The 27,306-nt window shown below is 40.1% G+C and overlaps 1 pseudogene; it reads left to right on the forward strand.

Annotated features, from left to right (window-relative positions):
- The first annotated feature begins 615 nt into the window (after window positions 1-615).
- LOC137502673 (early endosome antigen 1-like) lies at window positions 616-2,782 on the forward strand (annotated as a pseudogene).
- Window positions 2,783-27,306: the final 24,524 nt, after the last annotated feature.

Here is a 27,306-nt window from a genome sequence, read left to right on the forward strand (position 1 = left end):
AGTCAAGTTTACAAAATAATAAAGCAATATCGAACACTCAAAAACGAGTTGTACGGTCTTCCAAACAGAAGTTCGTAGGTGACTGAACAGCCCAATACGGGAGGCACAGAATTTGCCACAGAGATGGAAGGTAGTCCCGAGCTGAGCAGGCATTGTTCTCCTATTTCGTTCTTCTTCCTTCCTTCGTTGCCTCTTATCGTTCGCTATTCTCCTACGGGTGTTTTAAAAAAGTAGTGTGCCGCGATGAACTAATGATCTCCAGGATGAACGGTTGAGGGCCAGGGTCTCCCAGTTGGTAACATCACTGTGACACATCTTCATGTCAACCTTAATTACGTCCTTAAATCGCTTCCTCTGACCTCCCAAACAACTTTTACCCACTGTTAACTCAGAGTAGAACACTTGCTTGGGAATGCGATTATAGGGCATGTGTATTGCATGCCCTGCCCATCGTAGCTGACGTCTTAAAACCATGGCTTCTATACTGGTGGTCTGTACCTCTTCAATACGCTGACACAATTTGTAGGATTGGTCGACGACGTCTATGTCAAATACATTAATACTTGATTAATATTCAACCAGGGAATGCGTATTGTGTGGCAATATCTGAATAAGATGTTCAACATTAAGAATATTGTCAACAAAATAACTGACAGGGGAAGGGAATCGAATCCTAATTCTCCTGGAAGAGGTCCACATGAGGATGATGAGCTGAGTAGTCAGCGTGCTGAGGGATTTTTGTGTCCAAGGTGTATGAAAGCATTCGCATCTGCAAGTGAACTTCAGCTGCACTACGAGTCCCTCCATGGAGAAGAATCTGCATTGGATACTCCAGCTGCTTCAGCTGCTGGTTTTTATTCTTTACGTCAGGAGGTTGGAGAGCGATATAAGCTTCCACAGGAAGGGAGTTCAGGTAGTTCTGGACCTGGTATCTCTATTAATTTTGAAGAAGTAAGCAGTATAACAGATTTGACGGAGCTGCAGAAGATTTTGCAGGAGGTTCCTCAGAATAGAGCAGTTTTCTTCTTCTTCTTCTTAAGGCGCCTTCTCCTAGTGGAGGTTGGCGGTCCACATAGCCAGCTCCGAACGTGATGTAGCAGCATGGAAAGCATCTTCTGAAGTGTAGTTGTGCCATCTTCGTATGTCCTTCAATTCGAACTTTGTTGTCGTAATCTTTTCCAAAACTGCCGGGCTTTCTAGTCATATCAGTTTTCAAAGCATTCCCCCCCGGTGTTCCGAATGGGGGAATATAAACTTTGGATAATAACTGCACGTTAAACAGAGCCATGCTATATGAACTTAAAGGGATATCCTTCAGGACCTTTAATGCAGTGGTAATAATAATAATAATCGTATGGCCTCAGCTACCGTTTGCAGACATTTCAATTTGACGCCATCTGGCTGTCTGCTCGTCAATTTCGACGTTCCGGTTTACTCTGTCTGCCATCTAGTGGATCTACAGTAAACCGGATCTCTCTTGGGCGTCTAAGGCTGAGATTGAATTAATTTTGTCGGGTAAATACCAAATGTATCACCAGAGATCTTTTACATGCCGACATCGTACGACATAGAGTGTCGAATGGACTTTTTTCCGCCCTTCAAAAATCCGACTACCTCTGCCGGGTTTGAACCCGCTATCTTGGGATCCGGAGGCCGACACTCTACCACGGATCCACAGAGGCAGTGGTTTCCCGTTGCCTTCTGCATCCTAATGCCGTTGACCAGTTGTAGGTTCTTCCGCCTTTTGGGACCATTTCCTGTCCCAAGGACAATAGAGTGCCCTAACCTCTAACCACTCATCCACCCTCAAGAAGACTGTTGGCACTTGGTAGAGGGGATCTTCTTATACCGGAAGATACGCGGTCCCTTCATTCGTTAGCCGCCTGCAAATAACAAAATTGTCATAAACAGTCGTTGCCCCCTCTCAACCGCGGGGAGGTGAATGTCAGGATTTCACCGTCATTGAAACTGAGGCCACAATGGCTTTTCTCAGTTTCTCTGGATCTTCAGAGAGGAGAGCAGTTTTACAGTCTGAAAAAGACCATTTAGAACAAAGGGCTGCTCATTTTGCACATTTGAATGTGACACTGAAAGCTGCGTGTGATGAAGGTGAAAGTAGTCAGGCATCTTTGAAAGAACGTTTGGGAAAGTTGTAGAGGCACAGCTGGCCCATAGAGAGAGTATTGATGACACAGCCGACCTTCGGCAAGAGCTGGTGCAAGTACAAAGGGTTATGGATGAGCTTGACCGAGAGCGTGAACAAGAAAGAGATGAACTTCGAGCTGAACTACAACAAATGAAAAGTGAACGGATTCAAGCAACCATGGATAAATTGAAAGACGTATTGGAAGAGAGAGAAAAGGAAATCTTACACTTGTAGTTGAAGTTAGAATCTTCGCAAGAGCAAATTGTTGCTTTGACTGCAAATTACAGGTACAAAGAAGAAAATGAAATTTTGAAGACCCTTAATAAAGATTTAAAGCAACAACTTTCATCCTTTATTGAAAAGTGTGATACAGAGAAAGAAGATCTAAGAAAGGAACTTCAGAAGGTATCCAAGGAAAGGGATAGTCTAAAAGTATCCCATAATGATATCAGAATTGAATCAGATAAATTCAAATCGTCTTCATTGCAAGACATTGAAGATCTTCGGTTACAGTTGCAAGCAGTCACTGTGACAAATCAGCAGGTAGATCAGGATTTACAAAGTGCTCGGGATGAAGTGAACACTATCAAGAAGGAGACAGAGAACCTGAAGAATGAAATCTTGCAAAAGTTGTGACTTCCCCTTTCGGAGAACAATCATTGAACGAGAAATGCAACCATGCAAGCTAAGGGCGCCAATCTTTAAGTTGATGACTTAAAGATAAAAATTTATAATCAAGCTTGGACGGACTCTTATCACAGGGGTGGGGTGATAGTGCACTAATCATTAAGCCGGAGAATTAGAAATCAAAAGGCTAATTAAGGCAGATTGATTAAAGTGAACTAGAAAAATACTATTTATTATATTGAATATAAATGACGACGGTTTAACGAGAACTGAATTTAAAATAGGAAATGAATTTAACAAAAAGTTGAATGACTCTACATCGCGAAAACTTGCAATATTTTTAACTCGCTTGCTCACCATGTAGTCTTGTTCTGCTGGTCCTTGGAAAGCTTCCATCCTTGTAGCTGGAACATCACCGGTCGTCTTTGAGATCTCTTCATCTGCAGCTAAGTACCATTCCTGCCTTGCTAAGTGCACCGACCACTAATTGGAAGATGGATTCGACACTAACACTCCCTATTATGCTCTATCCCATATATTGGAGATGAGCCCTAAGTCATAGTTAGAAAAACCTCCTTGGGTTATGTGGAGAGGATACACAATTAATAATCCTTCCAACTTTACTGAAAATGTGCCCTGAAGTTTCATTTCTATCTAGTTTAATACTACCTATTGTCTTAGACTGGTACAAACCGGTCTAGTAGCCGAGCTGTACGTACTTCCTGATAAGAGTGGCTATACACCCCTCATTCAGAAATTCCTAAGTACCACGTCGTGGTAACGAAGTGATTAATGTAGAAGTGATAAACTATCACACTAGTCCACTATGGTACAATAACCATAAGACAAGTTAACAGACCTACAGCGATATACAAGATCGAAGAATCAAGAATCCAGAAGAATAATAATAATGAATGCAGAATCAAGAAGAATGAAGCCAAGAGCTCCAACACGCCCTTTTATAACCTTCTCTGGCTCTAATTACAGGTCGCTACACGTGGTCCAATCAGTTGACACGTCTCTCCTCACTCCAGATATTAGAGTTGATGGGTTTAACCATGATATCAACTGTTCTTCTATTAGCCCTTTCACTCAGTATCCATGGCAACATGACGCTCCTTTGAAAATATAGGCGGTGATCAGTTTGAATTATTCTGGTCGAAATACGGTACCTGTCGTTATAACGCTTGAACACGTGCTCGCTTTTCCCAGAATTTGATGTCTAAATTTGTCCTTCCTTCTTCCTCGGTGATGTGGCAAGATAGAGGAAATCTACTGCAAGTTAAATTTAAACGAATGTCGCAAGAATCTAAGTGAATATTAGGATATTCAGCCCTCGTTTACAAGTCGTAGTTACAAAGTAATGAAATGATAGTGAGCAAATGATCAACCATGAATTATAATAAAATTACATACCAAGATAAATATCATGACGTTAAATTCCTGAATTAATTACATATAATAAAATTAACATAATTACACTGTGACGTCTGGAACGTTACATACGCCCCCATGAGTTCTTAACAAATATCACATGAGTTGAGAACTCACACTCTTACTCCCACATTGACTTGAAATACCTCTATTACCTGCCCATTACGAGCGACATTATTTTCATACAATTAATTATATCTCACTGTTTCCATATCTCTCTTAGACTGCTTACCATTGCGAATGTCTGTTATTTCAGTTCATCTTGAGGTTTAGATACTAAATTATGCCCAACATGAGCAACTTTCCATTTTTTAAAAACAAGATTATCTTTGAGAATATAACATAATATATATACAATTGAGATTACAAACTCTCCCGAGTGGCTATTAGTCCTTTTACTCTCCATCTTTCCGACATTCTTTGCTAGATAGCAGTAACACGTTCTCTTCCAATCTTTTACATTAAAACCATGGAAAACAAATGATACAATCAATTTACACCTTAATCACTCTCTCGAATGTTTCAACCTTATCTTGAAGCAGGATGCAATACACTTCACACGAATACACACGCGATTTAAGCTCACGGTAAAATTATTGCAAGTTAGAAATGCACATACGGGAAAATTAATTATTTGCCATCGTCAGCTTTAATTAGCCTTCGGTAACATCTCAGAAAACAGATAAGATATAACATTTCATGGCCTCACATACAGAAAACAGATGATCTATCGGCATGAACGAGCGTAAATCTACCGCTAGTTACAAACACCTCCCTTGTTTACAAACACAACTAGGAAATACCACCACAATTGAGAGGCAAACTCATTCCGCTCGTAGTCTGACATAACAGGTAGCAACTTCCCCGAGTTACTGACCTATATCTCACAATCCGGTTCAGCCACCTCACACGACAGGTATCTCCGTAAACTACTAATGTTATATGAACCATTCACTACGCTCTCGCATTCAATACACAGACGTATTGATCCATCAGACTTAGGCACGACAATTAAGGGATTAACGTATTGACTGTTTGATAATTCAATCACATCGTCTGCTAACATAGCTTGAATTTGATCCTCTACGGCTATGGCATATTTGTGTGGTATCGGATACCGCGGTCCGCTGAATGGACTCTTATCCAGCACAGAAAAAGAATGCTCGTACAGAAAGGTAACACCAGGTTTCTCAGAGAAAATCTCCATGTGTTCATATAACACTTCAAATAACTTGTCCTTCTGGACTTCATTTAACTGATTTCTACCTACGGCTTCTTTCAAGCCACATATTTTATCCTCATTAATCCACAACTGGCACAACTTCAGGCCCTCACTAGCCTCTTCATTAACTTTAGAAACCTCTCTCATTCTCCACACTGTACTAACTTCCGTTTTCCTTTGAATTTCCTCCTCAAACTTGACCTTGATATCCTCATTATTCCACCTCAAATTTAGCACTGCATCATAGTAATTTAACTGAGCCAATTTTAACGTTAACCAGTCAGATCCCAAGATAAGATCAAATATCAAATGCGGAATTACCAAACATATCTGAACGCTAATAAAATTATTAATACATATCGGAACAGCTACTTGTTTACAAATTTGCTTAGACCTCTGTCCAACAGCCGTAATGATGAAAGTAGACTTAACAGGCATTTCCTCCAACTGAATACCCTGTTTCACTAATGACTCATACCACTGAGAACTAATACATGATATTTGGCTACCAGAATCAATCAAAACTTTAACCCACGCCCCCCAAACTTTCAATTTAACAACGGGATTGACTACTTTATTACTTGAATCTCCATTATTCTGCTCGGGTTCATACAACAAATCGTCTCTAACATCTAGGTCATATGGTAACACTTTCATGACAAGACACTTCGCTACCTTCGTACTAGGCTGGAATTCTGACCTAAGATTACAGCCTCTAGTTAGTTTAAAGGTTCCCTTTGTGTATTGACGTTGGACTCATTAGTACATTGCTCTGGCCCCCGTTGGGAATTTCCTGTCCTATATTCAGGTGCTCCGCTCCTACTGTTATGCTGAGGTCTGAACTGATTGCGAGCTTCGTGATTCTGTGTTCTTCCGTTATGTCTCATTCCGTTGTGATGACTAAAGCTCTGTATATTCTCCGTTCTACTCCTAAGGTTACCTAAAGCATCAAAACTGCATAGTAGGTTCTCCATCTCCTGAATAGTACCAACTCTTTGCATGCAGGCCGCTTCTCTCACCCTGTCCGGAAAATGTCTCAAAAGTAGTCTTACTACATCAGACCCCTCGGTTATACCATCTAAGTTCTGACAAATCATGACATGGGCCAGGAAGTACTCGGTCATAGTGACTCCCTCATGCTGTTTGTACCTCCCAAATACCACCCTTTCTTTCTCCCGAGCTTGTATCGCTTCATTCCAGAATTTATCTCTAAACTTATTTCTGAATTCTTTCAGGTTCGTCATCGTTTGCCTATATACCATGAACCAAGACCGAGTTTCTCCTACAAAAGCATGGTCAATATTTTCCATAACGTCTTCCCAGTCCATAGACCCTTCCTCTAGACGCTTTTCAAATCGTTTTTCTATCATCTTAAGGAAATCTAGCGGGTTCGTTTGTTTCCCATTAAATTTAGGTCGTTCAATTTCCCTAATGTAGCTATTTCCTAGACATTGCTTTCCCGTGAAAACCTGTTTATCCTTTGCCACCTGTTTTAACTGATTTTCTGCTTTCTCCATCCGGCATTCTACATCTTTGTCTCTCCTATCAATTTCGCTCTCCAAATTAACCTGCTTCTCTTTCAATGTCCTAATTTCAATCTTATTCTTTTCAGCTATCGCAAACCTTTCTTCACTTGCCCGCGTCTCATCTTCTATTCTAAGCTTTACTGTGTCTATCTCTTGTTGGACGTGGTCTTTGAATACCCGTATTTCCCCTCTTTGAGTCTCAACTCTCTTATCAATACTAGTGACCTGCCTCATTACTTCCTCCCTAGTAGAGTTGTTTTCCTTCCCCATTAATTCCAACAACTCACTCCTCTGCTCTACAAATTTCTTTTCTACCTCTTGTTTGTTTTGCTTAGTTATCTCTTTCTGTTCCTCTATCTGCTTGTTAAATCTTTCATTTTGTTTAAATAATTCTTGTAACTGTTTGCTATGTTCGTCCATCCTTTTATTAGCTTCTACCTTGTGTTCATTCAATGCCTTACTTAATTCTCGTTTAGTTTGTTCTACTTCATTTTTAATTTCTGATTTAGTTTGTTCTACATCTGTTTTAATTTGTTCCAATTCATTTTTTATTTCAGATTTACTGTCCTCTATCTTACTCAACATTAACTGCATCATTCCCATTAACTGATCATTATTATTACTTTCACTGTTAGTGTTTACTTCCGCTTCGCCCCCCATCCTACTATCATCTGACTCCATACTGACTTCTTTCTGCTTGCCTTCACTCTCCATACTACTTACATTTCTATCTTCAATTTCCTCTACTAGACTACACAACTCTTCCTCTGAACTCAATATGTTATTGCCTTTTATCGCCCGTCCACTGCGCAACATCCTCTCCTCTTTCGTCTGATCAGCCATGACCCTCCCCACAATCAAACACTCCTAATGCAACGTGGATATCCAAATTTTACCCATAATACGAATTCTGATATCGTTACTGTCATTAACTGCTCCGTACTTAATGATTTTCTCGCCCCACGTTGGGCGCCATTTATGTGACTTCCCCTTTCGGAGAACAATCATTGAACGAGAAATGCAACCATGCAAGCTAAGGGCGCCAATCTTTAAGTTGATGACTTAAAGATACAAATTTGTAATCAAGCTGGGACGGACTCTTATCACAGGGGTGGGGTGATAGTGCACTAATCATTAAGCCGGAGAATTAGAAATCAAAAGGCTAATTAAGGCAGATTGATTAAAGTGAACTAGAAAAATACTATTTATTATATTGAATATAAATGACGACGGTTTAACGAGAACTGAATTTAAAATAGGAAATGAATTTAACAAAAAGTTGAATGACTCTACATCGCGAAAACTTGCAATATTTTTAACTCGCTTGCTCACCATGTAGTCTTGTTCTGCTGGTCCTTGGAAAGCTTCCATCCTTGTAGCTGGAACATCACCGGTCGTCTTTGAGATCTCTTCATCTGCAGCTAAGTACCATTCCTGCCTTGCTAAGTGCACCGACCACTAATTGGAAGATGGATTCGACACTAACACTCCCTATTATGCTCTATCCCATATATTGGAGATGAGCCCTAAGTCATAGTTAGAAAAACCTCCTTGGGTTATGTGGAGAGGATACACAATTAATAATCCTTCCAAATTTACTGAAAATGTGCCCTGAAGTTTCATTTCTATCTAGTTTAATACTACCTATTGTCTTAGACTGGTACAAACCGGTCTAGTAGCCGAGCTGTACGTACTTCCTGATAAGAGTGGCTATACACCCCTCATTCAGAAATTCCTAAGTACCACGTCGTGGTAACGAAGTGATTAATGTAGAAGTGATAAACTATCACACTAGTCCACTATGGTACAATAACCATAAGACAAGTTAACAGACCTACAGCGATATACAAGATCGAAGAATCAAGAATCCAGAAGAATAATAATAATGAATGCAGAATCAAGAAGAATGAAGCCAAGAGCTCCAACACGCCCTTTTATAACCTTCTCTGGCTCTAATTACAGGTCGCTACACGTGGTCCAATCAGTTGACACGTCTCTCCCCACTCCAGATATTAGAGTTGATGGGTCTTAACCATGATATCAACTGTTCTTCTATTAGCCCTTTCACTCAGTATCCATGGCAACATGACGCTCCTTTGAAAATATAGGCGGTGATCAGTTTGAATTATTCTGGTCGAAATACGATAGCTGTCGTTATAACGCTTGAACACGTGCTCGCTTTTTCCAGAATTTGATGTCTAAATTTGTCCTTCCTTCTTCCTCGGTGATGTGGCAAGATAGAGGAAATCTACTGCAAGTTAAATTTAAACGAATGTCGCAAGAATCTAAGTGAATATTAGGATATTCAGCCCTCGTTTACAAGTCGTAGTTACAAAGTAATGAAATGATAGTGAGCAAATGATCAACCATGAATTATAATACAATTACATACCAAGATAAATATCATGACGTTAAATTCCCGAATTAATTACATATAATAAAATTAACATAATTACACTGTGACGTCTGGAACGTTACAAAGTCTCAATTAATTCTTGAGTTGGAGCTAATAAAAAGTTCTTGTGAAGAAAATAATCGAAAGCTGAACAGTGCTTCAATGAAAAGTGAGCAAAAGATTGAACATTTAGAAAGTGAGCATTCAGAACTTGTGGCTCAAATTCAGGTTGGAGAGGGATCAACTACTGCAATCCAACAACTGACGCAGGAGAATAATTCCTTGTAGCTGAAGTTGAAGGAAGAAATTGACCAAAATGAGAAGAATAAAGAAGATAACCTCCGAGTCATACAGGTTGTTATGAAGCAATAACATGAATATGAAAAGGCTAAGAAATCCCTGGAAGGAAAATTAGAGGCCATGCAGTCACAACTGACACATATGAAGGCTAAAATGGATGGAATGATAGAAAAATGTAGAGGACTTCAGGACCAACTTCTCTCAAAAGAAGCTGGTATACAACAAGCAAAGAGCGCTAATGAAAGCTTCAAGTCAATTATAAAGGAGTACGAAAAGAAATATTCTGATTTAGAAGATGAAATGAAACAGAATTCTATAGAAATTTTCCAGTTAAACGCAAATATTAATGGTCTAGAACAGGGCCTCTCAGGGTGCATGCACTGTGCACGGTGCAAAAGACGACTTGGCTTGGTTGACCAGAGTGCAGACCCCCCACTCCTCGATTTGGAGCAATAGCGCTTACTCTCTCTTTCCTCGCGCCTGTCTCGCTCGCTCCGCCTGTCTCCCTCTGCCCCACTTGCGCCTTAGCGCTCCAAATCCAGGCCAAATACTTTAATGGTGTATTAAAGTATTTGTCCAGGCTGACTTGAACCGAGCATAGGCGAGTTGAGCCGAGCTTAGCCGAGTAGCCCAGAGATGAAGTGTTGATCCGAGCCATGCCGAGCGGCTTGATGCACATTGCACGGAGCTCTTGCGCCTCTATCTGCACGCGTGAGATTTTGGGCGTTTGAGAGGCCCTGGTCTAGAACGAGAGTTAAGTGAACAACACAATGAAGTGTCTAGACTGCAAAATATGATTTCCCATTTAACGACTGAGATTAAAATAAGGCCTACTCTTAATTAGGTTCAGGAATTGACAGTTGTGCTGAATTCGTCTAAAGAAGAAATTGAAAATTTCAAAAAGATTCTTGAGGAACACACCAAATTGTTGAGCAAAAAAGAAACCGAATGCTCTGAGTTGGAGGTTGTGGTTGCAAGCCGGGGGCCTCATCTCACAAATGATGAGGAAGGAGGACCAGGAGGAGTATAAACCTCGTAAAAAAAACAAAACAGGGTCCATCTGGCTCCGGATGGTAGCACCCTGTTATAGGGCCCCTACCTAGGGTTACCGGTGAAGAGGACCAACAGCTGGAAAGGCGGAGGAATCTCTCTTCCTGGTAGTGGAAGCAGCGCTATCAGTATCAGCACAGTGCAGGACTATGGTGTCTACTGGACTGTCGCTGAAAATTTACCGGCATGGTCAGGAAGACTTGAATGGCAGTAAAACTGCGATGTGGAAGGCAACGGGAAACCATCACATTATGTTTCCTAGTGTAGCAACCATGGATAGTACGAATTGTAACTCAGATACTACTGATCATGGTACTCGGACACCAAGATCCGGCAAGGGAGTAACTGAGGTATCCCAGGTCGTCAGCAAGCGAAAACCTCATAAGTTTAGAGAAGGGATTAAAATAGTGACATGTAATACAAGAACAATGGTAAAAAACAGGAAGACTGGCAGAACTCAAACGAATTATGGATAAAAACAAAATAGACATCCTGGGATTGTATGAAACTAGATGGCCTGGCAAAGGTGATTTCCACAGTGACCCATTCAGAATTGTGTACAGTGGAAATGAAAATGGTGGATAATATGGAGTAGCTGTAATATTAGGAAAGAAGTGGGCAAACAACGTGCTAAACACATATCATGTCGATGATAGAATAATGATGGTGAAAATAGCTGCCAAACCAACAGATATGGTAATAATACAGGTATACTTCCCTACTTCTGGACATGATGACGATGAAGTTGAGGAAATGTATAACAAAATAGAAGATATAATTAAACTAAACAATGACAAAGATAACATAATCATAATGGGAGACTTCAATGCTGTGGTTGGAAGCAATATTACTAGAAAAGTTGCTGGTTGATTCGGTCTAGGACGAACAAATGATAGAGGAGAACGTATGATGGACTTCTGTGAAGAACAGGACATGATCATAATGAACACAGTATTTGACATGCCTAATAGATGACGTTACACATGGAAGGATTTCGGAGATAATAACAGATACCAAATTGACTACATTCTAGTTAAGAGAAGGTACATAAATCAGGTAACGTCATGCCATAGCTATCCTGGCTTTGACATCGACAGCGACCATATCACAGTATTAGCAAAATGTCGAATTAGGCTGAAGAAGTTAAGAAAACCAAGAAGCAAGAAATGGAATCTAGACAAGTTAAATGATCCATTAACACAAGTAGCTAGGAAGAAATACGCTTGAACCCAGGAAGAACTGGATGACTGAAGAAATACTAAATCTCACTCAGGAAAGAAATAAAGAACACCGGAAAAATACTCCAGAAGGAATGATACACTATAAGAAACTAAAAAACTTAGTTACACAGAAGTGCCGAGAGGCGAAAGAAATATGGATGGATGACATTTGTAAAAGCAGAGAACATGATATGAAAATCAGAAATTTTGACAGAGTATACAATCAAGAAAAAAGAACACAATTCAAGGATAAAATGAAATCCAATCTAATAAAAGAAAAGGAAGGAAATCAGTTAATAAAAGATGAGGAAGTAATGAAGAGATGGAAAGAGTATTTGTAGGATCTATGTAATGGAGAAGAAATTGACAATGTAGATGAGTACATCATAAAACAAGAGCAGGTTTCACAAGATTAACTAGGTCCGCCCATAGTGAGAGGTGAATTCGAAACAGCACTGCAACAGATGAAAAAGAAAAAGGCTCCTGGACCAGACATACTGCCTGCTGAACTGTGGAAAAACTCTGGAAAAAGGCTGAAGGATGAACTCTTCAAAATCACCAAATACTGCTATGAAAACGGAGATATGCCAGAGGATTTTGTAGAAAACAAAGCAGTACTTCTGCGCAAAAAAGGAGATTCAACAGAATGCTCCAATTACAGAATACTAAGCCTTGTTTCACATGCAGCAAAAATATTCACATGCATATTAAAAACCAGAATCAAAATGAAAATTGAGCAAAATCTAGATGATGAGCAGTTTGGGTTCAGGAAAGGAGTAGGGACGAGAGAAGCTATTATAGCACTTAAAACCATCTTGGAGAGAAGACTAGAGCTTAACAGAAATATAGCTTTTTTAGACCTGGAAAAAGCTTTTGACAATGTTCAGTTGGAAAAACTGTTCAAAATTATGAAGGATGTTTATTTGGACTGGAAAGACAGAAAAGCAATACTAAACCTCTACACCAATCAAAGAATAAACATCGAAAGTAATGAAAAAGTATGCAAGTTGAGGATCAGGAAAGGAGTAAGACAGGGGTGTTCCTTATCACCATTTCTATTTAATCTGTACATTGAAGAGGCCATGAAAATCTTAAAATCAAAAACACCTGGCGTTAGATTGTATTAGATTTGACCTGGCATTAAAATAAATGGAACAACTGTACACTGTATTAGATTTGCTGATGATATTGCACTTCTGGCTGACAATGAGAAGAACATGCAGATCATGCTCAACAAATTAACATCCATCTTAAAAGATTTCCAACTTAACATTAATGTAAATAAAATTAATGTTATGGTTGTAAGCAAATCTAAAATGAAACCAGAGGCACATCTCAGAATTGGAAATATTTTAATAAAACAGGTGCACAAGTTCTGCTACTTAGGATAAGTTATGACTGATGACAACAGATGCACTGTGGAAATAAAAAGAAGAATTTCCCTGTGTAAGAAAACCTTTGAGGAGAAGAAGCAGCTCTTAACTAATAAATCCTTAGATACTGAAAAAAAGAAATTGTTTATCAAAACGTTCATTTCGAGTGTACTGCTAATGGTTGTAAAGGATGGACTCTCTTGAAGGAGGACGTGAAACGACTAGAGGCAGTGGAAATGTGGCTATGGAGGAAGATGACAAGAACTAGCTGGATTGAGAAGAAAACTAATGAAGCAGTGCTTAGAGAAATAAACGCCCAGAGACATTTAATAACAACGATAAAAAGGAGAAAAGCGTCAGTTTTTAGTCACATTCTTCGGCATAATGACTTCATAAAGAACTTGTTCGAAGGCAAGGTGATGGGAGTCTTCACCCTTAGACGGCTCAAGTTAAACAGTTTACCATCCAGTCCACAATTTATTTATATACCTAGAGCAGGGCCTCTCAGGGTGCATGCACAAGTGCATGCACGGTGCACGGTGCAAAAGATGACTTCGCTTGGTTGACCAGAGTGCAGACCCCCACTCCTCGATTTGGAGCAATAGCGTTGTCTCTCTCTTTCCCCACGCCTGTCTCTTTCGCTCCACCTGTCTCCCTCTTCCTCACTTGCTCCGTAGCGCTCCAAATCCGAGCCGAGTTGAGTGGAGTTGAGCCGAACTTAGCCGAGTAGCTGTCGTCATATCAGTGTAGAATAGTTTCAAGATGGAAATAAATTTCTGTGGAAAACCATACAATCCTAAAAATCTTCCACAAAGCATCATGGTTTACAGAATCAAATGCCTTAGTGAGATCAGTGAAAGCGATATAAAGAGGTCTAATTTGTCCTCTGCATTTTTTCTGAAGATGATGAGCTGCGAATGTCATATCCGTGGTTCCTCCAGAAGGCCTCAGGCCACACTGGCTCTCTGGTAATATTTCCTCCACTAAGGGTAGTATAAGATTTGCCAAAATTCGAGCAATAAGCTTTGCCAAGGTAGACAATATTGATACTACCCGATAGTTAATACAGCCTGTTCGATCACCTTTCTTAAATATTGGAACTATGAAACTAGAGATAGTACACAAAACATGCCATGTGAGATCATATTGCACATGCCCAGTATTTTGCAATATCCATTACACTCGGGATGGCCTGTAGGAGATCATCCTCTGTGCAAGACGTCGTGCACAGAGGGCACTGAATCAATCAATCAATCAATCAATCAATCAATCAATCAATCACTGCTGATCTGTATTTAGGGCAGTCGCCCAGGAGACAGATTCCATATCTGTTGTTTTCCTAGCCTTTTCTTAAATCATTGCAAAGAAATTGGAAATTTATTGAACATCTCCCTGAGTAAGTTATTCCAATCCCTAACTCCCCTTCCTACAAATGAATATTTGCCCCAATTTGCCCTCTTCAATTCCAACTTTATATTCATATTGTGATCTTTCCTCCTTTTAAAGATACCACTCGAACTTATTCGTCTACTAATGTCATTCCACGCCATCTCTCCCACTGACAGCTCGGAACACAACACATAGTCGAGCCTCTCGTTTTCTTTCTCCCAAAGTCTTCCCAGCCCAAACTGTACAACATTTTTGTAACGCAACTCTTTTGTCGGAAATAACCCGGAACAAATCTAGCTGCTTTTCTTTGGAATGTTTCCAGTTCTTGAATCAAGTAATCCTGGTGAGGGTCCCATGCATTGGAACCATCATTTTGCCCAGGTGGTTTCTCATCTGCTGGCATCCGTCCGTGGAGTGAGGGGTCTTCTTCTTCCACAGCTCCAGCCTGGCCTTCTCTGATGAGACTGTAAGCACGTCAGGAAGCTCTTCTGGGATCTCAGCCATTGCTGAGGAGGACTATGTCCACACAGTGGGTGAGCGCTGTTCTTTTCCACTTTAAGCCTCTCCCTGTTGGCAGCTGCTTCTGGTTACCGAAACGCAAAACCTAACTCACATAATCTTTAAATAACTGCTCAGATCTATATATGTACAAGATAACTTGTCCTGGCTGACTGATTCATCATCGCCGAGCCAAAACTACTGGACATAAAGTGATTAAATTTTGGGGATACATTTATATTACAATGAGGTGCCCACTAAGGGTAGGACTTTTTGGATATTCCCTCGCTAAGGAGGTGAAAAGGGGGGTGAAATTTTAAATTTAGTGTATCTACATCTCAAAATATTAACAGTTTAAAGACGTAAAAATTGGTATTTGGAATCTCCTTTAAAAATAAGGAAACGCGTATTTTTTGTTTTCGGTAATTCCTCATAACGGGGGTGAAAAAAGGTTTAAAAAAGGGTTGAATACCTTTTATGAGGACTCTTATATCTCAAAAACTGAAGATATTACAGACATGAAAATTATTATTTGGAATCTCCTTTAAAAATAAAAAAATATTTATTTTTTGTTTTTGGAAAATCCAATAAATGGTGGGTGAACAGGAGTAGCAAAGGGGTGAAAATTTAAAAGAATATATCTACAGTATATCTCAGAAACGTAACATTTTACATACGTGAAAATTGTTATTTGCAATACCCTGCCAAATTAAAGAATCATAGATGATTTGTTTTCGGAAAATTCACTTAAGGGGAACTGAAAAGGGTGAATTTTTAAAATGAGCATATCTACAGTACATCTTAAAAACTTGACATGTTACAGGCGTGAAAAATTGGTACTTTTAATCTCTTTTAAAAATAAGGAAATATATATATATATATATTTTTTTTTTTTTTTTTTTTTTTGCTTTCGGAGAAATCAGTTAAGGGGTGGGAGAGAGGGTAACAAGCACGGAAAAGGGAGTTGAATCATTTTTATTAGGATACCGATATCTCAAAAACTGAAAATGTTACAGACATGAAAATTGGTATTATATACAAACAAAACAACGTACGTCTTATGCCATAAACGTATTTCACCGAGCTCGATAGCTGCAGTCGCTTAAGTGCGGCCAGTATCCAGTAATCGGGAGATCGTGGGTTCGAGCCCCACTGTCGGCAGCCCTGAAGATGGTTTTCCATGGTTTCCCATTTTCACACCAGGCAAATGCCGGGGCTGTACCTTAATTAAGGCCACGGCCGCTTCCATCCAATTCCTAGGCCTTTCCTCTCCCATCGTCGCCATAAGACCTATCTGTGTCGGTGCGACGTAAAGCAAAATAGCAAAAATAAACGTATTTCACACAGTCTGGTATACGTCCAGAGAATGGCAAAAATCAGTACTGTCAAAAAAGTCTTTATAGGGAAACCGGAAGGAACAATGAAGGGAGGAAGACCCAGGAAGAGGTGGAGTGATGATGTTGAGGACGACCTTAGAAAGATGGGAGTTAAATGCTGGAGAAAGAAAGTCGAGAACCGGGAAGAATGGAGGCAGGTGGTTAAGGAGACCAACATCGACTGTAGCGCCGACCAGTAAGTAAGTAAGTAAGTAAGTAAGTAAGTAAGTAAGTAAGTAAGTAAGCAAACCTGCTGCAATCAGGGTTGAAATTCTACCATACTATACAAAGAAATATAACATCACATGCGACACATGTCTACTTGAAATAGGGATACAACGGTCTGCAAGTAAAACATTCCATAATTTGAATTTAGAACATGCAATACATTGTTCTCGATGTCTCCATTCCCCAATGGTGATATCTCCAACACACTTGGGCTGCTGTAAAGTCAGGTGAAATAAAACTGTAGAATATGTAATCGAGATGGCGGTTTCTGCCCCGCAGATTATATTCCACCAAGATGGCGAAGATGGTGGACAATATGGCGGCACAGTGCAGCCAACCTGACGACAAAAATATCTCGCTGCCAATTCACCGGGAGGAAAATTCCCTCGCATGGTAAGAGGATTCTCTCGCATCAGCAGGTTCTTTTTCACTAGGAGCCATTTTAGTTATATAAGAGTAAAAATATTCGGCTCGTTCGACTTATTAAATAATAATGTGTTTATCACTGACAAATGGAATGAAACTATTTCACTACCTAACAAAGAAAATGGTGAAATTGCCCCTGTCTATTACGTAAAAGACGCTGTTAATTTACGTGAAATGGAAGGCTCTCTCGCTTGTCCCACTCATTGGCTGAATATTCAGGGGGCACCCGGGTCGATTCCCGGCTGGGCGGGGGATTTTAATCGCCTCGGATTAATTCTTCTGGTCCGGGGACAAACCACCACAGAAACACGCAATAGTGATTACATCCCTCCATATAGGGTTGGCGTCAGGAAGGGCAACCGGCCGTTAAACAGGGACAAACACAAACAGAGTTCGCACCCGCGACCCTACGGGTGTGGGAAAAGCGGTAGAAAAAGAAGAAGAAAAGGAAGAGGAAGACTCTGTCGCTTCTTCTGAGAGTGTACACAAGGTCAACCAAGTAAAATTAACCAACAGAATTGCAACGTTGAATGAATTTATAAAATAATTACATGTGCGTACGTCGTTTCTCAGGCCAGGAGATTTGTATCCTCATGAAATCAACAGAATAAAAATGAGTATTAATTTAATATTACAAAGATCGTAGTTGATGGACTGATTAACCTGCAGTCGTTCATCCTCTGCTCGTCAGAGCGTGCCTCGCAAGACTACATTCCAAATCTGTGACGGCAATGCTTGCAGAACCATATCTTACGTGATATTGCAACCAGTCTTCAGTATCGTTCGTAATGAATGTCACGGGCATCAACTTGTCTTCCGATACGCTAACATAGATATCTGTGAACGATTGTCTTAGATGACGTCTTAAACAATGTGTTTAACAATGACAATTGGAATGAAACTACGTACAAACGTCTTGGTGAGATTGCTCCTGCCTTCGAGCGCGAGTGACAACGTATCTTTAATGAAATAGAGGCTATGCGTCAGAGGAGGGAGGGGAAGTGAGGAGGGGAAGACAGAGGTAATGCTCGGTGTGAATGCACAAGTTTTTCGTTCATTTCGTATAGTCGTTTCCCAGCCCCAGTGGGCAGTGTACAGTCTGTTCTGCACAAATTGACTACCATGCGAACTCCGTAGAAAGAGAAGATGAACCTGTACCAAGAACACAGGCAGCTTTCTAGGTCGTTCGCGACACACCTCACATCCTAAACAGAGTCACAAAGTACAGGGTCTTCTTTTGGCTGGCTCCGCAGCACCACTCAGAGCACTATATCTCTCGGCAAATAAATCACCCGGCTATCGCCTTCCGTGCGTGTTCCCCTGACGCACGGAACAAGCCATAAAAAAGACCATGTAGTATGCGGAAGGGGGATTGCGAGACAATGGGTGCTGCTTCAGCATTTTCCCATGAGGTCATGGACCCCATGACGTCATGACCACGTGACCGTGACGTCACAATCACGTGGTCTTGTTTACGAACAATGCCACGTGCTTTGGACAGATGTCAAGATGACAGCTGTCGTCTTGACGGACCCTAGCCTCACATTTTGGACAAGAGAACGTCGCTAACCTCACTGCTGCCATCTTGACAGGGCCTAACCTCGCTCCTGCCATCTTAACAACGTAGAAGGCGCGGAATTTAAAATCCACGTGTTTTTAACAGCTGTCAAGATAACAGCTGCCATTTTGACGGGCCCTAATCACGTAGGGGTGGAATTAAGAAAACAAGAGAACGTCGCTAACCTCACTGCTGCCATCATGACAGGTCCTAATCTCACTACTGCCATCCTAACCACGTAGGGTGCGCGGAATTTAAAATCCACGTATTTTTGACCTTGACGCGTTCTAACCACGTGGGCGCGGAATTTTGAACAAAAGAACGTCGGTAACCTCACTGCTTCTGAAGGTAACTACTACACCGTTGTGAAGTGTGCATCGAAGTAGCAGGGGGCATATTGAACATCTACTGTAATAAAACCAACGGGCGTGTTGTATGCTCCGTTCAGTATTTCATTCCATTTACAATGTTGTGAGTGAAGTAATACACAATCGTGAGGTGGCAACGTTGCATTTTCGAGGATTTTAAATAATAAAGAACGTTACTACGACGAGCAGATGAGAGGGGAAACGATCTGATGCATTCCTTGACTGATAAGTGTGTCTTAATTACAGTGTGTTCTTGTACTGTGTTTGTAGTTACGGCTCTTTAATAAACGAGCTGTGGATATTGCCTGTAAGAGACGAGGACAACTCTGTGTGAGTCGAACGAGGAAACTTGTGCATACGCGCTGAGCATTATCTCCGTCTCCATCATACACCGCACTTCCCCTCCCCTCCCTTCCCTTCCCTTACCTAAAGTACGGCAGCGGCTTGCGCTCTGGCGAGTTCGTCAATTTGAATCGCGCGCCCGGAAGTAACAAAGTAACCTTATTTACTCGAAAAGAAAGGTTTTCTCCACCAATCCGATTGCAGCATCGTTCTCAATATAACAATATAACAATGTTTTTATCGGTATAGTTCTGATAAACCCTGTGTAAAAGTAGATAATAACTTACTCACTGATAATTATTCTTTCAATTAGTCAGCTATAGATAAACATTCTTCTTTCTTTCTTAATCCATTTACCCTCCAGGTTTGGTTTTTCCCTCGGACTAAGCGAGGGATCCCACCTATACTTCCTCAGACTTCAGACTCTGGTTTTGGATACAACTGGGGAGGATGACCAGTACCTCGCCCAGGCTGCCTCACCTGCTTTGCTGAACAAGGGCCTTTTGAGGGGATGGGAAGATCTGAAGGGAGAGACAAGGAAGAGGGAAGGAAGCGGCCGTGGCCTAAAGTTATGCATCATCCTGGAGGAGAAGTTGGAAACCGTGGAAAACCACTTCCAGGATGGATGAGGTGGGAATCGAACCCCCTCTACTCAGTTGACCTCCAGACGCTGAGTGTACCCAGTTCCAGCCCTCGTTCCACTTTTCAAAATTCGTGGCAGAGCCAGGAATCGAACCCGGGCCTCCGGGGGTGGCAGCTAAATCACACTAACCATTACACCACAGAGGCAGACACAGATAGACAAACATTACGTAGCAATATCCCTGCTTTTAATCCATGCATTATGTTCCGAGGTGTCTGTGGAACGGCAGAAGTGAAAGAAGGTGCGGGCTGGAATAGGTCTCAACTACAAAATTAAAGTTAATTTAAAACTTTAACAAAGGTTATATTTTCTTTTCAAAATCAACAAATAACAACAACAGAGTAACAGGTACCAAGTAGCAGGAAAACAAGTTAAGAAATTACATTGCTGGGGTTCAAGCCCCGGGTGAATAATTAATGAGCTCCAAGCTCCACGTTACCAATATGCAACCAGACTACCTGGGGCAGAATTCCCCTGAAATCAAAGAGAGCACTTGCTCTCACCTAACACATTCCAGCCTTCTAGAGGCACTCAAAACCTAATTCGAAACGAACGAACCGGCTCTCAGTTACTAACGCCTATTTAAGGCATCCTCGACTTTTACAATCACTTGCCTGCAGGCACAACTTACAAATTTACACAGGGGTATCATGTACCCAGCCTACTGGGCCTACTCAGAAAAGGAACAGGTTAATTACATGGCTCAAAATACGAAAATGACTGGAGGCGTAGCTTGCACTCCTAATACACTTTTAAAACCTACTTGGCACTAGGCCGTTTACACAAGGGCTAATCCCATACTAAGGAGGTGACTCGTATAAGAAAACTTTATTACATTCAGAAAAAAAAGAAAATCGGTTATGAAAACGTAGTCACCTCAAAACAATATGAGTGGGAGCTCGAGAGGGTTAAGCACTCTCTATCCCAATTTGTAGTTAAAGAGACGGAATTTTTACCAAATGTCTTTTACATTTTAAAGGTAGGTTACATGAGAAAAGTTTCGAACCTGCCCCGTGGGTTAAACTGCTGAGCTAGCAAGAAATAAAGTTATTAAACGGCCATTACCTTGTTGATGAACTGCTGCCCGAAGAAAGAGGCGCTTCCCGCCCCCTGCTACATATTCACACACTAAGCAAGATGTCGATGGAGTGGCCACGAGCCATGAACCTCAGCAGTTTTATACCCACAAGGAAGCTTCGAGACCTTCCATGAAATAAAAGCGCCACACCCCTTCCCTTTATTGGCTAACATCAAAAGTTACACACAACATGAACAAGAAACCTAGGATTGGACGAAAATTAAATTAGAAAATTCGGGATTGGCTGAATTCAAAACTGGCGGAAACAGAGATCAATATTGCCAACCCAAAAAATGAAAGAAAGAAATTTAACAAGGAACAAACTTATGGATACAAGGTTTCCTCAGAAAAGTACATTCCTTTACACCAGAGTGCGTTATCATAGTTTTTGGTAGAGATATCTGTTAGAGAATGTCCCAACTTCTTGATACGGAGCAAACAAACACAAATCGAAATAGACACAGTTCAGAACACTTCAAAATTACCAAATTTACAGTAGTGACATCTTCCGAGAAACCGTTGAGTTAATACAGTTTGTTAAAGTTCAGGCTTTCTCCTGTAGAGAAGTTTCAACTGGCGCAATATTTGAACTAGCGGCGTGGAGATGTACCGCCCGGTACACATTATAAAGAGTAGGGAATTCTAAACACTTCACCAACACTGTCACCTTTACGGCGAATTATTTTTGTGTTTTTTTTTAATTATTCTTTTGCGAGTTTTTATGTAAATATTATTTTCTTTTTAGTTATACTTTTAAAATTTGTCTGTTGTTGCGTGATTTTGTGTAAAAGTGCTTTTCAATAGTCTAATTGTCCGGCTCCGTGGCTAAATGGCCTGCTGGTCTTTGGACACAGGGGTCCCGCGTTCAATTCCCGGCGGGTTCAGAAATTTTAATCATCATTGGTTAATTTATTCGGCACGGGTTGGGTGTATGTAACGTCTTCATCATGATTCCATCCTCTTCAAGACGCGCATGTTGCCTGCGAACGTCAAATCGCCAGACCTGCACCTGGCGAGCCGAACATGTCCTCGAACATTCTCGGCACTAAAAGCCATACGCCATTTTATATAATAGTTTAATTTGTTAATTTCCCGTGTATTTATAAAATTAGGTAATGAATTACGTACTGAAAGGTAGTCTTTCATTTGTTTAGCTATAGACAACATTACATAGCAACATCCCTGCTTTTAATATATGCATTATAGTCCTTACCACTTAACCAACACCTTGTCACCTTTATGGCGAATTATTTTTTCTACCAAATACATGTTTGGATAGTTCGTTCTCTGAAGTTCTTCACTGAACAAGCTGCCTGCAATGCTGTTGCCTTCGAATTCCTATAGCGGGTACGTAATTGGGTAAGCACGTTTTATTTTCTCTATAGTAAAGAGATCTTAAGTCCAGTTAGAAGTGAAACCTTTTCCAAAGACATGTTTATGTTTATAAATTCTAACATCACCAACGTTAAATTTGTGCAGTCGTGTATCTGGTTTATTTATCCGACTGTACCACGTCTGCAGTAAGCGACTGTCTTTGAGATGCGGTGGTTACATCATTCCGATTCTGCAGTGACGCGTGTAATAACCTGTCCGACTGATTTAACCACGCATACACGTTTTGAATAGTGAACATTTTCCACATGAGGGGAGTTTTTAAAGTCCTATTAAGTGGTTTGACAACACTCACATTCAGATCACTTTGCGTACTGTGTTGTGCTTTATACACCACTGGTTCACATGACTGTTGAAAAATTCTTTACCTTTATTGCTTTGGATGTTGTTTTTTTTTTTTTTTTTTTTTTTGTAACCCCGTTATTAACACGCCTGTCTGGTCTCGCTGCAATTCATACCATTATCACTTAATTCTGAAGATTTACATTTTCGCAAGATATTTTGAGTATCATGCATATCCAAAGTAGTTTCCAGTTAATACACGTATTAAAGGAATTTATCCGTTCTTTTCATTTTCGCATCCCCCTTTCTCAACTATCATTAATCCAACATCTGTAAAGGTTCCAATTTAATTCAACAGCTGAGTGGCTCAGACGGTTGAGACGCTGCTCATCTGACCTGGCTCAGTCCAGTGGTATTTGAAGAGATGCTCGAATACGTCAACCTCGTGTGGGTAGATTTACTGGCAAGTAAAATAACTCCTCAGGGAGTAAATTCCGGCACCTCGGCGTCTTCGAAAACCGTAAAAATAGTTAATGAGACGTAAAGCCAATAATATTATTGTATTTGATTCAACAGTTTTCCTCTTATGTCAACTATGTCTGTTCTTACCTGTCCCTTTCTACTATCCTACTATCCACCATCAATTCTCTTTCATCGGAATTTACCTTTAGTCCTCCACTCCCTACACTTCCATTCTCGCTCCTGTAATAAAGTTGTACGTCAATCAATCAATCAATCAATCAATCAATCAATCAATCAATCAATCAATCAATCAATCAATCAATCAATCAATCAATCGATCAATAAATAAATAAATCAGTTATCAATGATGTGAATTTAGGGCTGTAACCCTGGTGGCAGATTCCCTATAAGTTGTTTAGCCAGGTTATTTTTTAATGTTTTCAAAGAATTTTAAGATTTATTGAGCATTTCGCTTGATAAGTTATTCCAGTCCCTTATTCCTCCTCGTATAAATTAATATTTGCCCTAATTTGTCCTCTTGAATTCCTACTTTATCTCCATATCATCATCTTTCTTATTCGTCTGCGCCTACTAATATAATTTCACGCCATTTCTCCACGAACAGCTCGGAACATACAGCTTAATCAAGTCTTTCCAGTCCAAAGTTTGCAACATTTAATTTAGACCAATGTAGGAAAGCATATGCCATACAGAAAAATATAAATAGCAATGTATCTCTTGACTCATAAGGCAGCCATTCCCAAACTGTGGTCCACGGACCCCTAGGGGGGGGGGGGGTCAATATCTTGCGAAGACCTTGTACTACAACCCCACGTCTCTGATCGACTTTTTGATCCATAAAATCCCCTATACCCTACAGTTTCTAGAAAGGAAATTCTGTGTTTCGCCTAATGCCTTTATTGACAACCATTTTTGCTCTAACACAAATTAAAACTAAGTACAGAAACGGAGCTAACGCTGAGGCTGATCTTCGGTTAGTGTGACTACGTTTGTAAAACGCTTGGTCTTTGGAAAACAATACTATACGTCCTGTTGTTTCAAAAACGGTACCAAGTGAATTTTCTCAAGTAAGTTTCCAGATCCAGACTGTTTGAATTATTAGCCATACACGTGTCACGACATATTATGATATATACGCATATACAAAGTATCTTTATGTAAATGATGTTACATTTACTTTTAAGGAAAGTAAACAGTAACATTAAAATTATTCTTTTTTCCCACTGAATTTTGTCGCTAGGGGTCCATGGACATGAATACGATATGCTCAAGGAGCCTCAGTCCGGCTCCATGGCTAAATGATTAACATGCTGCCCTTTGGTCCAAGAGGTCCCAGTCGGGTCGGGTATTTTAACTTTCATTATTAATTCACATGGCTCGGGGACTGGGTGTTTGTGCCGTCTTCAGCATTAAACTTCATCTTAGGTAGGGCGCCATCTTCACAGACGCGCAGGTCGCCTATAAGGCGTCAACTTGAAAAACCTGCACCAGGCCTCTCTGGAGACTACACGCTATTAATTAGTGGGCCTCAGACACAAATGGTGAAGTCTTCTTTAATTTATTCATTCAGATGTGGGATGAAATAGGTTAAAAATGTGTTTGTAAACGACCGCACTGCGCTGAGTTCACATTTATAAATTCAATATTGTATAAAGTAAGTATGAAGTAAGTAGACACTCATTAGAGAATAAAAATGATTTATTACATCATAAAAGTAGAGACGAAAGAAAAAAGGAGATTAACCAATAAGAACACTGGAGACTCCAGGACTAACAACAACACCGCTCCTGACGAGACCAGGAGTAGCGACGACTGCGGGGGAGGAGATGACACTTGGGGCAGCGATAACACCGGTGCTGACGAGTCCTGGAGAGGCAAGCAACAGCTGTCGTTTCTCTCTGTTCTCCTCCTGTTCCTGAGGGTGGGGGAAGGCAGCGACAGCGACGAAGGCCACCACAGCGAGAACAACCTGCAACAAGAAACAGGGAACTTAGTACAATCCAGAACAGTCGTTGCATTTTCCGAAGAGTCTTTGGACCACAATTTTATCACCGTAGCACCGTTACCAATTCTCTCTATGCCACAAATTCACACTAAAGCTGATTTTAATTCTCATTAATATAATCTTCCTCCAAAATCAACTAAAGGTATGAAGTTTCTGTTAACATTTTGCAGATTTTTTAAAATGTCATTTCCCACAGTTTACATTTTGATAAGAATAACATGCGTGATCTTGAAAATTATTGCACAAATCCACTTTGAAGTATTAGATTATGTATATAGTTTGTTGTGCATTAATTCGAAGAACAATGACAGAAGTACTGTTCAGCAAACAATGTTGTGTATGTTGGGTATTCAGCCCGAAGGTTGGTTTGATCCTCTGCAGCTCCACCAACAGCTGTCATAAATAGTCTAGGCGTCACTGTAGAGGCGTACTAGGGAAATGACGAGTGAGGTAGTTTCCCGTTGCTTTTCTCAAAAAAATATTAACTAACATTTTTCTTTTATACGGCATTGAAGGGAAACTTGAAATAATAGACCAAGAATATTTAGGTGCGTGTAAATGTGTGCATTCATCTCTGCGTGTATCTAATTTCATAATCCCCTACTTTAATCGTTAGAAAGAAAGAAAGAGAGAAAGAAAGAGAGAAAATGGAGTTAAATTTGTCTGCTAATGTCATGACTAGCGTCAGGGTTTTTTGAGAGTAATAAGTTAGAATGGAATCTTATTGAAGCAGGTAACATGTGTAGTCTACCCTACACAAAAGATATGTTATGAGTAAGGCTCGGAAGTTGAAGAACTATAAATTGCCTCAAAATATCAAAAAATATCAAAAATGACGTAAAAATGTAATCCAAATTAGTTTATAATTTTAGTTTCAATTACAGAGTTAAGGGAGGAAAATGCAAAATACAAAATTCTGGTGGCATTCGACATGCAGTGCAAAAATATATGAATTAAATACTTCTTCTTTAAGACATTACATTTTTTAGATTAACATTATTTCAATAAGAAATTCCGTGCTTGTTGAAAAAAAAAGTTCTTGCAGAATTTAGAATTAAATGTTTATTTTCCACCTAGAATGAATTCAGCGAATCCACAATGGACATCCTCGAGAAGAAAAAAAGTTGAAAATAGTATACCTGGAATCATATTTGGCTTAACCACAATAGGAATACAGAAATTGTAATTCGGAAACCTTGCCTCAGTTGGGCTTGTAGTATATCATAATAGTCATTGCCAGGTTCTTAGGTGAAAAGGATAGTCGGTTTTCATACGGTTGCGAAACATCCAGAAACTTCTTTCCGCATTAAAGGATAAGGGTTCACACCGGAAGCAAGCGAGATCTTCCTCTTCAAAATCTCTCGCATAAAAATTGTCTCCTTTCACTATTTCACTTATCTTGCTCCTTATTTAATAATCCTGGTATTTTTCAAGCATTAATCAATCTTCATTTCATTTTCCACCTTACTACAGAAAATATGTTTAAGAGGTGATGGATGAGAACTGATGAAGATTCGAATCGAGAATGGGCAGTACAAATGTGGTAGAAAAAGTTTAATTTGCAAAAAAAATAGCCGTTAGGACCTAATAAACACTAACAAAAGTACCCTATCATCCAGAAAACGTCGAAAAATGCGCAAGAGGACAAATAAATCTCAGTATTTTCTGGCTTCAGAATGAACTTAAATTATGTTGGGCCTCATCTTCGGACACTCAAGGAAAAAAGAAGATTATTTTGTCAACTTTTGAGCCCTAGTTATGAGTTTTGCATATACTTTAGGGGTACGGCCCATCAGAATCCCTAGAATGTATGTTACTTTTGCTACATAACGGAGGAACGGGCTAGACTACACTTCCTAATAACCAAATTAGTTTGCATTCTGACCTATTACTGCGTGAACATCCGCAGTATAGTCATGATGATAACCATGAGAGTGTGACAGAA

The sequence above is a fragment of the Anabrus simplex genome, chromosome 11 (assembly GCF_040414725.1).
Source record: "Anabrus simplex isolate iqAnaSimp1 chromosome 11, ASM4041472v1, whole genome shotgun sequence".
NCBI classification, from domain to species: Eukaryota; Metazoa; Arthropoda; class Insecta; order Orthoptera; family Tettigoniidae; genus Anabrus; species Anabrus simplex.